The sequence below is a fragment of the Lepidochelys olivacea genome (genome assembly GCF_965140295.1).
Source record: "Lepidochelys olivacea isolate rLepOli2 genome assembly, chromosome: 4".
Lineage (NCBI taxonomy): Eukaryota > Metazoa > Chordata > Testudines > Cheloniidae > Lepidochelys > Lepidochelys olivacea.
Window position 1 is genome coordinate 38,261,241 of NC_140414.1, and position 17,728 is coordinate 38,278,968.

At 43.2% G+C, this 17,728-nt stretch overlaps 1 long non-coding RNA gene across 1 annotated transcript; it reads right to left on the bottom strand.

The window, feature by feature from the left end:
• Positions 1-2,293: 2,293 nt before the first annotated feature.
• Positions 2,294-16,319, bottom strand: LOC311520277. The gene is made up of 4 exons (XR_014711540.1): positions 16,039-16,319; positions 5,098-5,325; positions 4,683-4,754; positions 2,294-2,833 (listed from the first exon to the last, which is right to left on the bottom strand). It is a non-coding gene; the product is annotated as an uncharacterized lncRNA (long non-coding RNA).
• Between the last annotated feature and the right edge of the window lie 1,409 nt (positions 16,320-17,728).

Sequence of the window (17,728 nt, forward strand, 5' to 3'; positions counted from 1 at the left end):
CAGCTTCTTCAAGTTCGCTGGGGTTTAGTGCATGTGTATCAGCTCCATCTGTGCCAGTGACAGCAGCCTTAAAGAGACATGTCATTGCGCCAAACAGGTGTGAAGGCACAGGCTAGCTTTGTGCTGAGTGTTTGTATTTGTATCCCACTGATGTTTGCACAGGTTAATTTAATCCTGTTTTGTTGTGTGTATGTCTGGTGAGAAATTGTATTAAAAATAATTTAGTAGACTGTGTTGACTAATATATGCTGCCTATCATATCATATTAATAACATCTGTTATCTACACCATATTTATTGTGACAGGATTGGGCCAGATGGCTATAGGAGAGTAATAGAAGGCAGATATATTAGCCCCAGCCTAAGTAGGTCCCTTTTCCCTGGGTAAGGTAACAGGGAAGGTTCCAGAACAATCAGGAACCTTCTGGAGACAATTAAGACAGGCTGATTAGAACACCTGCAGCCAATCAAGAAGCTGCTAGAATCAATTAAGGCAGGCTAATCAGGTCACCTGGGTTTTAAAAAGGAGCTCACTTCAGTTTGTGGTGTGTGTGTGAGGAGCTGGGAGCAAGAGGCGTAGGAGCTGAGAGTGAGAACGCGGACTGTTGGAGGATTGAGGTGTACAAGCATTATCAGACACCAGGAGGAAGGTCCTATGGTGAGAATAAAGAAGGTGTTGGGAGGAGGCCATGGGGAAGTAGCCCAGGGAATTGTAGCTGTCACACAGCTGTTCCAGGAGGCACTCTAGACAGCTGCATTCCACAGGGTCCTGGGCTGGAACCCAGAGTAGAGGGAGGGCCTGGGTTCCCCCCAAATCCTCCCAACTCCTGGTCAGACACAGGAGGAGTCGACCTGGACTGTGAATTCAGAAAAACGGCCAAGCTGAGGGCTGCCGTGAAACTCCAAGGCGAGCAAATCCGCCAATAAGCGCAAGACCCACCAAGGTAGAGCAGGAACTTTGTCACATTATATATTAGTACTTATTAAGCTCCAATAACATTAAGCACAAATATTGTAACAGTGAGATAGCCTAAACTGGCCTATACCCTAATCCTGTTCACGTATGCTAAGTATCCCATAACTCTTTGCATTTGGCATAAGCAGATCGGAAACTTGTCAGAATCAAGTTACATTTATTCTATGTCTTAGTACAAATGAGGGAAGTACCTTCCCGGCCCAGTATCTGGAATGCTAATATCCAAAACAAAGATAAGGAAGGAACAGAACAGCAAGTTAGGGATCTGGAACAAACTGATGAGTTGGATTTTAGTGATGGGGGAAGAGATGTGTAACTTGTAAAATCATTATATTAATAGCAGCAGCTGAAATGTGTAACTTGGGGAGCATACCTTCTGCAGAAGGTGAATGTAGCATTGCTATATGGGATAGCTCCTCAGAGACTGGTATCGAACAGAACCTTTTTCCTGTCCCTATTAATAAACCTGACTGACCATGGATATTGGTCTCTTGAGCATATTTTTTAAAGAACCAAAATGTTGTCCAGAAATTAATTATACAATTGATCAACAACTGTAAATTCTTCAGGACAAGGATTGTCTCTTACAATGTGTATGTCCAGCCCCTAGCACAATGGGGTCTCAGTCATGGCTCAGACCTCTAGATGCTCCCATAATACAGTAATAAAAAAATGATGTGATCCTTGAGTGTGATGAATTGCATCTTCTGGATGTGCAGTAAAATTTCAAATCTTACCTGCTGTTACACAAATATGTTATGGATGTATGCAGTACCTTCACAAAGCCACACCAGTACACACCCGTGTTGGATATAGCCTATCCTTTTCTGTGATATTCAAGGGGATTAATAAAATAGAGCCATATGTGACGGATTTCCCCAGAGTGCAACATATAACTGGAGTATTGCTGAGCCCTCTGTTTTACCAGTTTGGGTTCCCTCTCACACTGTGATGTTGTGACAAGCTGCCATGCCTCCAAGTTTGCTCTCACACAAACATCCACAGTCAGGAACCACACCCAGATGTGTTCATGAATGCTCTGGCCAGCCACTGCATGAACCAACAATAGAGAGGCTCCAGCCAAAATATCCCCAGCACTCTAGCCTGGGACCCCAGAGTACCATCCTGCCCTGGTCAAAAGCCTGACCAGTATGAATTTATTACCCAGTCCGCCACTTCTACAAAGGAACGTGGATGTGCACCAACTCTTGTTCCTGAGCTGAGATTTTCCTCCAAGCACTTCACTCAAACCACACTGTTTTAGGTAAAATATGAAACAGATTTATTAACTACAGAAAGATAGATTTTAAGTGATTATAAGCGATAGCAAACGGATCAAAGTAGATTACTTAGCAAATAAAAAACGCAATCTAAGCCTAATATACTAGATACGTTTGAATTAAGCAGTGTCTCAACCTGTTAGACAGTCCACCAAGGATTCATACATAGGCAGGCTTCCTTCTTTCCTGCCTGGGACCAGCACTTTCCCCAGTTCATTCTTTGTTCCTCAGGGGTTTCCAGGGGTTCTCTTGTGTGGGAAGTGAGGCCATTTGGTGATGTCACGTCCCCCTTTTATAGCTTCTTCCATATGGTGGGAACCCTTTGTTCCAAGTCAAGTTCCCAGCCCAGTTTGTGGAAAAATACAGGTACCAAACTGGAGTTCAGTATCATGTGATCTAGTCACATGCCCTTGCATACTTCGATGAATCATGGCAGCCATTATCCATAGGCTGACTGAAGCGTCCCCAGGAAAGTTCATCAGGTGAAGATAAGCATTCCCCATGGCCCACTGTCCTTGTTGATGGGCCATTCAACTTGAATAGGCCAATCACAGTGTGCTGGCAAACTGTATGTAAAGCTTTGAAGCACATTTGAAATACAAATACATAGTTAATATTCATAACTTCAGATACAAACATGATACATTCATACATAATATAATTGTATTCAGAAAACTATAACTTTTACATAGACACCTTACATGGCATATCGTGTACAAGATGCATCATAATCGTATCATAATCATATTACTATGGTGAATATGGGGTGTGGAGTGTCACACCATATTTACCAGCCCTGCTTCCTTTGTGTCCTATCTTGCACATGTAGGCAATGGGAATTTTGGGTACATGAAGTGGCTGTGAATGGTCAGTTATTTTATTACTTTAAATGTTAAGTAACCCCTGGATGCTTTTTGTGGAAGAACAGTGGGGAAATATCAACTTCATGGTCATAGGGAAAGCCAAAAATATTGAATTGCTCTCTGGAATACAAGCCCTCACGTTCTAGAAGATGTTCAGTGTAGCATAAATAAGAATGTTTTCCTATGAGCATTTTCTATCCTGCAAATTGCCCATCATCCATAATTCCCATTATAGGCTTCAGTTGTGGATGCTCCCAACAGTGACCTGGATCAAGGTCTAGGGCTTTTAAATAGACCAGAAGGGCACCATGAAATTAACATGGTATCAGAAACAATCAGGCCATGTAATGGATTACAGCAGAATTTTTAAATTTGGGTATATAATGATAGGCATCTAAATAAGAAGAAATAAATGGGAGTTTAGGGGGCTCAGCAATTTTCATGATTGAGCGTTAAAAGAGAATCACTAATGACTCTCTTTGATCAGGAGCAGATGGGAGGACATGGGAAGGAGGTTAAAGTGGAGACAAAAGTAGGGAGGACCCTTGGGGCAGGTCTACACTACCCCTTATATTGGCAAAATGTATGTTGCCCAGGGATGTGAAAAAAACACCCCCTTGAGCGACATAAGTTTCACTGACATAAGCGCTCATGTATACAGCACTATGTTGGTGGGAGACACTCTCCCGCTGACATAGCTACCACCAATTGTTTAGATTTTTTATGTCAACGGGAGAGCTAGTAAGCTTGCTAGTGTAGACATGGCCTTGAAAAAATGAAGAAATGTCTAGTTTTTTAAACACTATGAATGACATCCTAGCTCCACTGAAATCAATGGCAAAACCCTAATTGACTTCAGTGTCCTAAAGGTTTCACCCAATGTTTCTAAATCTCTGACCTGTGGCTCCCTATTGGATTACAGATTGCAGTATATTAACAATGAGAAGCAAAGAGTGGGAGGTTGGGAAGAGAGGTAATCATCAAGAAGCTCACCCTCCTTCGAAGAGGCCTGCATACATAATAATTTAAAACAGCCAATTTAATTAAAGAAAATTCCTTGCAGGCTGAGACTTCACATGACAAGATTCAACCAAGAATTATTTTTTTTAAAAGCTGCTTTCAGGCATAAACCCATAAAACATAAGGGGTTGATATTGCAAGACAAAAAGCTCTACTAGTTGTTTGCTGGTCAAACATATTGATCAGATTTACAGAAAGGTCAAATCTCTGAATGGCTAACAAAACTCCCCCCTTATTATGGACACCAACCAGGACCATAAGAATTCAGGCTTGTTAGCCACATTAGCCTCCCATTAATTCAGATGCCTGAGAATGTAAAATTAAACCCAGGAAGTAAAAATCTTGTCTGTTTTGAACCTGAACATGCATAGTGCTGAGCACCCACAGTCCTTGGATGTTGGTGGGTGCTGAGAGTGCTCTGCGTTTCTCTAAATCAGGCCGCATTTTTTAAAAAAAAGGAGTGTGAGTAAAATGATTACAAAAGACTAGAGATGAGTGGCAGGATGCAGCATTTCCTCCCCCCTCTCCGCCCCCACAAACACACCTGTTTCCTGTCCACTCTGGCCACATCTGAGGTCACACTCACACAGTTTACAAGGCACAATAGGTAGCAGTGCTGTAGGATGGAATTAAAGAAGAAAACTTTTTTAAATTAAGTAAATGCCAGGAAACACTTCTCAGTGATGATACTGATTAGATTAGAATAGTCTCCTATTTATGATAAAAGATTGGAAAAATCACCTGAATTATGGAAAGACCAGTCCTGCACTGAGAGGATTAACCAGATGATTTAGAAGGTCTTTTCTACCTCTAATTTCTTTGATTTGAACTTTTAACTATTTTTGCTTCCTCTTCTAGCTTTCTCATTCTCTAGATAAGAGCTAGGTATTATTATTATTTTATTACTCTCTCACTGCTCTATACTACTTTTTTCTACTATTGTACATGCTAATACTTACTCTGCTTTCTTCTTTACGAGCCACATCCCAGAAGAGCTGGGTGCACACTGACCACTGAAGGCAGAAAGCCACCTTTGCTACATCCTCCATTTCTTCTCTGCATCCTGCAGAAGCCCCTCTATTGGTGTTCTGTTCCAGCCAGTGTCTGTATGTAGGGAGGAAGCGCGATCAGACTTGTTGTCCCCATCAGTGGCATTATCTCCTCTGACCAACCTGGTGGTGAATCTTCTAAGGAAATGATGAGTAAATCAGCTTTAATTGAGGAAAGTTTCTTCTTTGCACCCAGTCTCCTAAGGCTGTCCCCAGAGACCCTCCTTTATGTGGACAGTGACAATAGGGGAATATTTGCAAGTGCAGCATGCTGCCATGGAAGCAGTGTAAGACAGAGAGGCTGTAAAGCCCACTGCCTTGTGAAGTTTCCTTCCAGTCCTCTACAAAGAAGTCAGTCATGCACATAGGCCATACATTTCAGTCTGTTCATTCTCTCTTTCCCCATTACTCCCCTCTAAACTGCTTCCATTGGAGCAACAACACAAGCACAATAACTGGCTACTGTGGAAATTATGATGATGATGTCACACGTGGGGTTATGACAACAGCCACCGGAGAAGCAGATGAACTCTTAACACCTGGAAATCAAGTAAATGTCCTTAAAAATAACAAGAACAAGGGAGAGAGAGATATGCCACAGATATGTTCTCTGAACTATGTTGTTTCTAAACAGGATACTCTTCCAAATTATATACAAGACTTCAGCAGCATTTTAATTTACTTATGAGTCATGTCTCTTTGTCAGAAAGTGGTTTGCGTTTATAATTTCATTTCCAGGATTATCTTCACTTTAAAGTGAAGGCGAGCAGTCAGTCAAAATATTCCAGTTCTCATCCCTGGACCTAATAATAACCATAGATTCCTTCCCAAAACACTGCCATCAATAAGTTGTCTGCGTGAGAATGATGCCAAGCCAAACTGTTTGACGTCCCACCTACTATCAGGAATCCCAGCAAAGACTGAGAAGTTAGCTTTGACAACCACTATACTACTTAAATTACGTTCTTAGTTCTTTTTCCGCTCTAGGCCTCTGGATATTTAGACAGATGTATATAGAGACTTGCAAAACTTAAGGGAACAGCCATGTTACCTCACTTTGTACTGTTTAAATGACAAAAAAAAAAAAAAAAAAGCTATCGCCAGAAGTGAATGAGAGGTCAGGGCCTGGCTATTACTGAGTGTACTGGGTTTGTCCTTTGTTTTCACTGATATTGGGTATCAGTCAGTGGAAGTGTGGAGTCTCTTCTGTGCTGAATTCCCCATTGGTCTTGCTCCTTGATGACAATACTTTACAGCTCTATAGCACCTTCTATCTGAGATCTCAAAGCATTTAATAAAGATTAACAAATGAAACCTCACCAGGGGCTTTGAACTGCAGTGGGAATGGGATGCCTAATTCCATTAGACTTCTGTGAAAATCCTACTCTTAATAACTGCATAAATATGTCATCATAATTTAAGCTTCTGGTGGGAGCAAGGTTCTTTTCCTGAGCAATGGTTATGTTTACTACTGCTGCTGCCGCCGCTGCCCAAGGACAGTCTTGTGAATGAAGTACTACACCTAAGTGACTGATCCTGGTGGGGGGAGGGGAAAGAATTAATTTCCTTTACAACTCAATGGACCAACAAATAAGAAACAAGAGTGTCTGTTTGAAGAGCACCAGGAGAGGCAGGTCACCTGGCTTTGTTTGGTTTGGCAGAGCCAGAGCGTTACTATGAAATGAAGCTGCTACAACATGCCTTCCCTTTTCCTAAAGACACTAAGACTCCTCTTCCAAGAGGAGCGTTCCAGCACAGCACACGCAGCAGATAAGTGTCTGCCAAATGACAAAAATCCACAAATGGCGTAACAAGCATGTGAGGATGGGGTGGGGATTCCAAATAGAGACAAATCTATGTCCCTCGGGGAGTTGGTATTGAGCTGATCAGTGGGAGATATTTCACCACTAATTAAGTCTTGATCCTTTGGCTGCACTTGAAACAGAGCAGGAGTATATCAAGTCTGAGAGCAGGTGCTGACTAGTTTGAAAGCACTGGTCCATCAAATCAGGTAAGGGTTTTACATACAGTAACTCCCTTTAAAAGGGAGAATGTAACTTGCTAAGTGATATATATACCCAGACCCTTTCAAGTATAATACATTATTGACAGTTACAATGCCTCTGATTTAGTTTTATTCACTAGAATATTTGTAAAATTCCCCTCTGCTGCAAAAGATCTATCTCTGTCTCATATTCTGTCCTTGTCAGTGTTTTTCTTGTGAGCGCTTAAGGAGGCAGGACCAGGTGCAGCTTAGAAGCCAAGAGAGATTACATTTTTGCATAGGCTGGCTTGGTGGGATCTCAGACTCAAGTAAGAAATTCTGATTTTTATGGGAGATACGTCTATCATTCAGTTTATACCCTCAAAGGCTTCAAGGGCAAGAGCAGAAGAACATGCAAAAGATCAGATATTTAGTTGAACTCTATCCCAAATTAGTAGAATCTTTTGGGGGCTGCGTCAGTCTCTTTAGTGGCACATAGATTTCTGGTGCAGGTCGGAATGAGGAAATGCAGAGGTAAATGAAAGTGAAAAATAATACCTCTGAGTATTTTTGAATCCCAGAAAGAGTTAACTTCAGGTTTGGATAAACTTTGTATAACATTTTACCATACATAAAAAGCATACACATAATTTCAGTCTGAATTATCTTTATTCTAGAGTAAAGGAGAACAGCAAACCAGGACAGAATAAAAGGAAAGACCCCATACGAATGTGCAACATGGTTCCCCTCTGGTAGGACTGCCTGTGAACTGAACTCAAGATGGCAGCCTCCTCTGCAGACATGAATGCTCCCACCATTGCCAATTCCAAGTGCTCACAATCACAAGATTGACTGAAAAATCATAAGAATTTTAAAAAAATAATACAACTTGTTTTCTTTTTATGTAATAAGAACATAAGAACGGCCATACTGAGTTTGACCATTGGTCCATCTAACCCAGTGACCTGTCTTCTGACAGTGGCCAGTGCCAGATGCTTCACAGGGAATGAACAGAACAGGGCAATTTATCCAGTGATCCATCCCCTTTTGTCCAGTCCCAGCTTCTGGCAGTCAGAGTTTAGGGACACCCAGAGCATGGGGTTGCATCCCCGACTACCTTGGCTAATAGTCATTGATGGACCTATCCTCCATGAACTTATCTAATTCTTTTTTGAACACAGACATACACACTTTTGGCCTTGACAATATCCCCTGGCAATGAGTTCCACAGGCTGGCTGTGCGTTGTGTGAAGAATTCTTCCTTACGTTTGTTTCAAACCTGATACCTATAATTTCATGGTGACCTGTGGTTCTTTTGTTACGTGAAGGGGGAAATAATAGTTTCCTATTCACTTTCTCCACACAGTTCATGATTTTATAGACCTCTATCATATCCTCCCTAGTCATCTCTTTTCTAAGCTGAAAGACCCAGTCTTTTAAATCTCTCCTCATCTGGAAGCAGTTCCATACCCCTGATCATCTTTATTGCCCTTCTCTGTACCTTTTCCAATTCTGATATATCTTTCTTGAGACTGGACAACCAGAACTGCACACAGTATTCAAAGTGTGAGCATACAATGGATTTATATAGTGGCATTATGATATTTTTGTTTTATTATCTATCCCTTTTCTAATGGTTCCTAACATAGGTAGTTTTTTTGACTACTGCTGCATATTGAGCAGATGTTTTCAGAGAATTATCCACAATGACTCTAAGATCTCTTTCTTGAGTGGCAATAGCTAATTTAGACTCCATCATTCTGTATGTATAGTTGGGATGATGTTTTCCAATGTGCATTACTTTGGATTTAGCAATATTGGATTTCATCTGCCATTTTGTTGCCCAATCACCCAGTTTTGTGGGATCCCTTTGTAACTCTTTGCATTTAGCTTTGAACTTAACTATCTCTATTTGCCTTCTGGTGTTTGAGAATTACCTTTTTAACCTTCCTCTGCCACCATGAGATCTATGCATTTACTTTAGTCATAGCAGAGATTCTCACATAATCAAATGGGGATTTAAAAAAATGACCAAATATCACAAGACTCATGACAAAATTATGAGAATTGTCAACATTGAAAGGTACAGTTCACAGAAAACATTCTAAAAGTTACCTAGGTATATGCAAACAAAAGTTCCAGCTGTCTCTTTCTTTATCCAACCAGATCACTCTGGTACATTGTCTCTTTAATGTATGACTCCTGCACCACCATCTCTCGACAAGGTAAACAAAAACAAGTTAAATTAAAACAAAACTACATTTACCCTACTCTCCATATTAAGTACATGTTACACCCCATGTAAATATATTTTGTATTATATATATCCTTCCAATGATCTCCAAATGCTTTATAAACTTTGTATTTATTCCTCAAAGCCCTCATATTATAGGGTATGTATAATAAGCTACATATTATAAATGAGAAAACTAAGACACAGAGTTGGGAAGTGACTTATACAAGGTAGCACAGGATACATATGGCAGTGCCAGGCTTAGAACCTCCCAACTCTCCTCATTCGCAGTCCTGAGCCTTAACCACAAGGCTCTTCTTTCACTCCTCAGTAACATTTAAAAGTCAACTGTTTTCTAGCTGAAATGAATGGGAGATGAAGGCTTTCCATATCAGTGCAGTCCTTTTCAAAGGAACAACATGGCCTCCATTTATTTTAAGGAGTAAGTCTAGCTGTTTTGTTATTGTTAAATACCATGTTAATTTCAAAAGCCAAAATTTTCAATGAAATTGACAATTGACAATGAAAATTTTGAAAATTTACTAGAGATTCACTTTTTATAAAGTTACTCATGGTTTGGCAGAGGAAGGAAAATTTGCTAGTTGTGATACTTCAAAAATGGATATATTGAGAAATATTTATGGAATATGAAAGAGTAGAAACATTGGAGATAGCATGATGTGATGGGGTGTATAAGGACCTTTGAGGCTGCAGGCCTGCTGCAGGCCTTATGGTTCTACTAAACCCTAGCCCAGGAAAAGTGCAGTAGAGGTGAGTCCTCCAGACTGCCTAGAGAAGCTGCGGGGAAGCAGCCAATCAGAGCCTAGTAGGCTCATATAAAAGGAGCTGCTGGACAGAGCAAAGTCAGCTGCTGGCTGGAGTCAGAGGTGCAAGGATGATGCTCTTGGCTGGCTGCAGGGCTGGGCAGAGCAGCTTCTGGCAGGGACCGGGGAGCAAGGAAGGTGCTCCTGGCTGACTGCAGGGACTCAAGCAAGACTTCAGCCCTGAGCTAAGGGTAACAATAAAGGTGAATGGAGCTGCAGGGAAGTGGCCCAGGGACCAGGAGCTGCAGAGTTGGCTGCTATTCATAGGAGCCATGGGTTGGGACACAAAGCACTGGGTGGACCTGGGTCACAGGTGGAGTGGCCAAGGTGAAGAGTTTGGGCCACTGGCCTCAGGTGGAGTGCCCAAGACCCTGAAGAAGGGGAGTTTAACCAAGCATGGGGAAGGGGCTGAAGACCCTAGAGAGGTCAGCATTTGTGGACTTTGATACACCCCCCAGAAGAAGACTGAACTGAGAGAAGGACTCAGTTGAGACTTGCCAAGAGGCAAAGAGTGTCCAGGGAGGGAGCCCTGGAGTGCCGCTCTATCCCAGAGCAGGGACCATTTGAGAAGGGCCATTTGAATGCTAGCCCAGATGGGGGCAGAACAGTCAGCCCAGAGAGAGTCAGTAAAGATACTAACTGAGGGCACTATGATAGGCCCTGTTGGACTGATTGAGGACTGAGTCCAGGGACAGGGTCACAGATAGAGACATAGCTAAGGGCACTGTGATGGGCCCTGTTGGACTGAGTACTCCAGAGGGGTTTATTTTGTTGTAAGCCTAAAGACTGTGTGTGACTCGGCCGGAGGGCTGAGTCACTGAAAAATCTGCCTGAGAAGGTTAACTGTCAGCAGTGGTCACCACAAGCAGCAGTGCAGGTGCAGACGCACCCGGCCGACAGGGGTACTCATGAGAGGCAAGTGGGCCACCTTACATGTGAACAGAGCATTGTGCTGGCATCAATGTGAAGTTGTTTAGAGAGTATCAGCACAGAGATACTTGAAACTTGCACAGGAAATGTAAGGAAGTAGTACAAATATGCAAAAATGGTGAAAACTGTATGTATTAGGACATAAAAAACTAGAACTCTGAGTAAAACATGCATACGCCTCATGTAACAACACGGGATACAGTAAAAATGAAAAAGAGTTGGGTGGGATAAATGCTTGGATCATCAGTTGCACATATCAAAGAAACATACTAACTAGGCTGCATAAATCCTAGCCATACACTTTGATAGAAGAGATCACAGACTCACAAGATTGGTTTCATATTCTTAAAACAGAAATTTCAAGATAAAGAATACAAAATCTCATTAAGGTTTATGGGTAACATTTTCAAAAGAACCTAAGTGGCTTAGGAGCCTGTGACAGAGTGGGAGTAGCCTAGGGCTGGCTCACCACTTGGTGCACTTTGTAATCACCCCTGCCTAGGCCAAATTGGGAGATAACTGATTAACCAGTTAGTGAGGCAATTCAGCTCATCAGCCCGGAAGGGTTACATGGAAGACAGGAAGGGAGAAAGGGCGGCTGGAAGGAAGGGCAAAGAAGCTCAAGATCACAGAGAAGTGAGACCTCCCCCCCCGTGCCAAAGGGGATATGTTGAAGCTTGGGGAAAGCGTTATCATGATGGGACATGAAGCTGCATAACATACTGTAAAAAAGTACACTATGATGACCTAATGTAAGCGTGGGTGAGGACTGCTTGCAAAGAGAAATTCAGGGTTGAGGGAGCATGCCCTGTGACACTTGGGGCCTTGTCCAGGAACTTCCTACTTCAGTGTAGGCAAAGGCTGGAAAGGGGAACCAATAAGAAGGCCTTTCAGGAGTTTCAATGGAGCCAGCTCACAGAAAGACAATCCTTGTTATTCTAGTAAGCAGAGGTGGATTAAGCTTTTGTGGGACCCTGGGCCAGAGCAAGTGGGGCCCCTCCACACCCCTTCTGCCTGCAGTCCGCCACTCCGCTTGGCACTCTTGCTGGGGAAATGGTATCAGGGTGGAGGGGCACCCATTTTTTCAGAGCCCCCCGATTGGGGCACCTGGGCATGGGCCCCATTGACCCAGTGGCTAATCCGCCACTGCTAGCAAGCAGAAGAACAACAAAGCTGACAGCAATTTATTGCAGGTCAGTCTCAGGTGCAGCAACAGCTCTAGCGGCTGGTGAGTGTCTTGATAGAGAGTGATAACTGAATGATGGGCATGGAGCTGTGCAAAATGGGCCTGACAGATGATCCCAATACCTTTTTGTTAATGTTCAAGAGGGTTCAGGAGGGGTCTGGAAAAAGAGGGTATGGGCCATCAGATTGGCTCCTTACCTCTCTGGAGAATCTCAAACTGCTTATATGAGTCTGAGTGATGAACAAGCTGTGGATGATGACACCATAAATACAGCCATTTTAGACTGGATTGCTCTGTGGGAAGAATGATACAGACAGAAGTTTTGAGCAGCAAGTTGGTCAGAGGGGGCAAGACCTAGGGCCTTTGCACAGAAGTTATCTGATTGGGCACCTACGTGGCTGAGACCAGATGACGGAAGAGCTGAGGAGATCAAGGATTCCATTATTTTGGAACAGCTGTTACAGAGATTCCCTGAGGTCACTAGGGTTTGGGATTGAAGGCACCAATCTGCTACTTTAGAAGCTGCCATTAAAGTCACAGTGGAATGTGTAGACGCTGATGTCCCTAGTAAAGCAATCTGTCTATGACACAAGAAGGAAAGATGGGAAATTACTGACATATATTTGGCATATGCAATCCAGTCAAGCCATGCCACAGAGTTCCTACCAAAGGTGTTCAAGGCACAAAGACCTCCAGGAAGGTTTGTCATTTTGCAGTCCTCAGCAATGTGTGTTAAGGTTTGTGACTGCCCACATTGACATAGTGGACTGTCTGTAAAATGCCACTGAGATTTCACTGCAGCACAAATTCCACGTCCAGTATGACTGTGAGGCTGCAGGAGAAGAAAAAGACAGGCGAGGAAGGAGATGGTGAGACTTCAAAAGCAGGGGAGCTGTGCTGTGGTGTCCAATGGTATAAAAGGTTACCCAGAATGTGAAGACAGGTGGGCAGAAACAGAGATGTGGGTGTTACCCCCTCCATCGAATGCACATTTGTGGGCGAAAGATGGAGAAATTTCCTACAGGTGTTTTAGCCCTGGTCTACACTAGGATTTTAGATTGAATTTAGCAGCGTTAAATTGATGTAAACCTGCACCCGTCCACACGATGAAGCCCTTTTTTTCGACTTAAAGGACTCTTAAAATCGATTTCCTTACTCCACCCCTGACAAGTGGATTAGCGCTTAAATCGGCCTTGCTGGGTCGAATTTGGGGTACTGTGGACACAATTCGACGGTATTGGCCTCCGGGAGCTATCCCAGAGTGCTCCATTGTGACTGCTCTGGACAGGACTCTCAACTCAGATGCACTGGCCAGGTAGACAGGAAAAGAACTGCGAACTTTTGAATCTCATTTCCTCAAGAAAAAAGGCGCGAAATGATTGTCTGCTGCTGTTTTCACGGAGGGAGGGAGGGAGGGAACGGGGGCCTGACGATATGTATCCAGAACCACCTGCGACAATGTTTTAGCCCCATCAGGCATTGGGATCTCAACCCAGAATTCCAATGGGCAGCAGAGACTGCGGGAACTGTGGGATAGCTACCCACAGTGCAACACTCCGGAAGTCGACGCTTGCCTCGGTACTGTGGAAGCGCTCCACCGAGTTAATGCACTTAATGCACTTAGAGCTTTTTCTGTGGGGACACACACACTCGAATATATAAAAACGATTTCTAAAAAACTGACTTCTATAAATTCGACCTAATTTCGTAGTGTAGACATACCCTTAGAGGTTTAAAGAAACTTTTAAAGAAACTTTGCTCATGGGAGGGGATGACAGTCCCCAGAGGAAAACAATGAGGAGAAAAGGTCCTGGTAGGAAACAAACAAAAAAAAGTGTGAGAGTTGATTTGCCTCGTTAACTGGTTAATTGCCCAGTCCTAATCAATTATCTCCCAATTTGGACCTTGCAGGGGCATTTACAAGGTGCACAGAGCGGTGAACCAGTCCTAGGTGAACCAATCTGTCTGTCTCACACACACACACACACTTTTTTTTTGTTTTCTTCCAGGACCTTTTCTCTCCTCGTTGTTTTTCCTCTGGGCATGAGCAAAGTTTCTTTAAACTGTCTCTTGTTTGTTTATAAGTTACCCTCATACACAATCTGAGAGAGCCCAAGCACCAATCTATGCTGTATTCTTACTCATATACCCAACGATATCACAGAGTCTGGTGGATTTCCTCAGTAGGTGGTCATTGATAGAGGGGTGGTTCCTGCTTGGGTAACTGTGTATGTGGTCACTGTATTCATTCTTTGTGTGCTTCTAAGAGTCTCCCAATTGAAGAGAATTGTACAGAGCACCGTTCACCCTATTGTTCTGAAAACTCTAGCACACAGGAGCTGAGCTTACCCCTAGGGACACTATCATTTAACACAGAACTATCAATTCAATTTTAAATGGAGGCTATGTTAGTGATCATAATTCACTTTACATTGAAATGCTCAGCATGGTCTTCACAGCCACAGGTGTACCTATTACCTGCTGCCTTTTTGCTGAGAGCAAGCTCCTCACTCTGGCTCTGTTGGTGCTGCCTGGTCCAGGAGTGAGGTGCTTGATTTCCTTGTGCCTGAGGGGAGATGAGTGTGTGCAGGCAAAGCTATGGCATTCCCACAGGCACCTCACATTCTCAGTGCACCCAAATTAACTTGCCACTCCCTCCATTTATATTGTGAGATGAGATGCGCTCCAGTGCCTACGTTATAATCAAATCCTCCCCCAAACTGGCAGACAAGCGGATGCCTGCAGAAAATTTTTCTTTTCAAATAGCATTTTTATTGCAAAGGCCCTTACTGCATCAGTAGTGCAATGCTCATAGCAAAGCAAATGAGGCAGCATTAGTAATAAATGGTTTCATGAGGTTGAAATAATAGGGTTGCATATATATACAGGGTTTGCATACACACATCATAGTTCTCTAACAACAGAGCAGTGCTTTCAAAACTTTACAGGTAGGTTGGCAAGACACCATAAATTATGAATAGAAACACATACAGTGCACTTAGAATTAGTAGTTCAAGATCACACAACCTATTGTACATTTCCTCTTATAGTTGAGTAGCATTGTGACATTACACTGATATGGAGGCCCTGTACGCCGTCTGGAAAGGCACCGGGAACTCCAACCACAAACTCATACATACGTAGCACCTTCATGAGGTACAGTTAGTATAGAGGGGATACACACTGACCTTAGAAAAATTCTGGGTGAAGCATGGCTGGGGTGGGGACAGAGCACAGAAGTGAGCAAACACATCTCACCCACAGGCCTTTGCAGTGCCACGGCCTCTGGCTGGAGCAGCCTGTTATTTTTTAGCTTTCCATTTAGCTTTCCAGTCTATCAGTGCAGTTTCCAGACCTTTTCCAGCAAGGAATATTTAAGCTTTGCTTGGACATTGCAAGGCAGAGCTGCTTTGGCCAGCACACTGTGGTATGACACATTCTCATGCCACTCCACCAGAACCACTGAGGGGGATCAGTGTGGAAAACAGCTTGGCTGCATATGTCTCCAGGCCTCTTGAACAGCTCCTTGCTCTGCCACTCTGGGATCTGTCTCCTGGATAAATACTTAGGGATCACGACTGTCTGAAATAGGTGCAGCTGTTTTTACTAAACAGTATCCTTTTATATACCACAATAACCCCCTCCTCCACCTGTTCCTCTTAAATGGCTTGGTTAAGAACTCCAATATACTCACCCTTCTGTAGGATCTAAGACTCGTGATGCTCTTGTAATTCTGAGGTGGTGCGCATATGAATACTGCATGAGGTGGGAAAATCTGACTAGCTGCAACAGTTATCTGGTGTGGAACACCAGCCCCTACTCAGCCTAACCATTGTTCTCTGTTTGTTTATCATTGACCTCAGCGGGGAGAATCCTGAAGAGTGCCCCACGTACACCTGTAGAGCATCAGGTCACTCTCAGGGCCAAAAGGAAGTGCACAAAGGAGGACCTGTTCTCTGAGACTGTACAGGGCTCCAGGCAAAATGCAGAGGATGCTAGGGATTGGCATGAACAGCTGCTTGAAGAGAGGAGGAAGGACAGAGAGGTGCAGAAAGACATACAGCAGCTACTGGGACTGCAGACCCAGCTGCTTGAATTAATTGTTAACTAGGGAGTACCAAGGACACCACTGTTGTAGTTCCACCCACTCCAAAGCCTGGACAATATTGGCTACTGGCAGGGATCATATACCCCCAGCTCCTCGGGCCCCCCTGCCCCAGGTCATTTTTCATTACACTCTACTGCAGGGAACAAAAAGAACTGCTTTGATTGTAAGTCCTGTCATCTGTGATGCGCTGCCAGCCAGTCTGCACATTGCACTTTGTGTGCATAGCTAGTAGAGCACACAGTTGTTTGTAAGTGGCTGCCTCTCTTTTGTGATGCTGGCATGTTGCGTGGCTAATACCGTACACGTTGTTTGCATCTTTATTGTAATTGCTAGCATTGCAGAGCTGCTTATAGTGCTAGAAAGTAATCCATATGGCCAGAAAGGATTCCGTACCTCATTAACTAAATAAACAAATACTTCAAAGTCCATAATCCATATATATTACAGAAACAATTGCCTTTGCTCAGTCTATCAATAACCAACAATTATTTTACTATTGCTCACTGTCAGTCTTCTGTACTCCTGTCAGATATTTCTTAACATTAATTAATTAATGCTATGTTACAGAACAAAACAAAAAGACCCACTCAAGCAGTGTACAAATACAATGTACCACTGGTTGCACTAATAATTACTATAAATAAAAGACATACCCATGCGAGCTTCGATTGAGTTAGCACACTAGAAAAGAGCTAGCACAGGTATGCCTCCTTGAGCTAAAAATTATACCTTCCAGTCTGGTGCAGACATATCCATAGAAACACTGGCAGGCTATTGCCCACTGTCAAGTAAGCTTTTAAAGCTTCCCTCACCTGAACTGCACTGGCGGTGGTTGTTAACTAGCTTGTTTTCAGGCTGTTGGAATTCAGCAGACAGCCTGGCCACCTCGCTCATCCACCCAGGGGATAGGGTCTCAGCCTTGGTCTCACAGATGTTATGCAATGCAGAGCATGCAGCAGTACTTGGGGGAATATATTTCCCACTGAGATCAAACCTTTTCCTGAGACATCTCCACCTGCCCTTCCATCTGCTCAGGTGGCAAACAAATCTTTCCATGTTTTTCTTTGTTTGTGTCCAGCTCACTGGCATCTGAGCCAGGGAAATAAAAGGTTGACTGGGTCATGAATAATCATAATTTGCACATAAACCCCATTAATGTCAATTGGACAATCTGTTGAAAAAGTCCCCACTTTCAGCTTGTCGAAAACTGCACTGCTTCTAAAAATCTGCGCATCGTGAACTATTCAGACCAGCCAACATTTATGTCAAGTAAATT